The following is a 448-nucleotide window of genomic DNA, read 5'->3' as shown; positions in this document are numbered from 1 at the left end:
TAACTCATTCAATCGTGGTTCAATTCCTTTCTTCTTAAATCCTTTAAAATCAGGATTTTCCTACATAACATGTTAAATGTTAAATATTATACTAAGATTTTTATAATTGTAAATTATTAATATCAATAAATTTTATGCATTAAAATAATGATAAAGTGAACACTAACCTGTATTTTTGTAGCCCACCATTCTTCGGTAGCATCGACCGTCTTTTTAGATGGACACCATCCAATACCTGTAGATTCCTTAAGCAACTCCCTCCATAACCTCCATTCCTTTTTTAATGTATCCCATTTATTTTTCAATTGAGGTTTTCCATAATTTTTTTGTGTTTTTGCTTGAAAAAGAGCAATGACATTTTCCCATCCTTTTGAGTTTAGATGAGTTGTCAGTCTATTACCAGCATTGACTTCATTCACGCAAAGTTCACAAAATATCAATGTCAGCT

Source organism: Gossypium hirsutum, chromosome D10 (genome assembly GCF_007990345.1).
Source record: "Gossypium hirsutum isolate 1008001.06 chromosome D10, Gossypium_hirsutum_v2.1, whole genome shotgun sequence".
Classification (NCBI taxonomy): Eukaryota; Viridiplantae; Streptophyta; class Magnoliopsida; order Malvales; family Malvaceae; genus Gossypium; species Gossypium hirsutum.
This window is presented reverse-complemented; position numbering follows the sequence as displayed.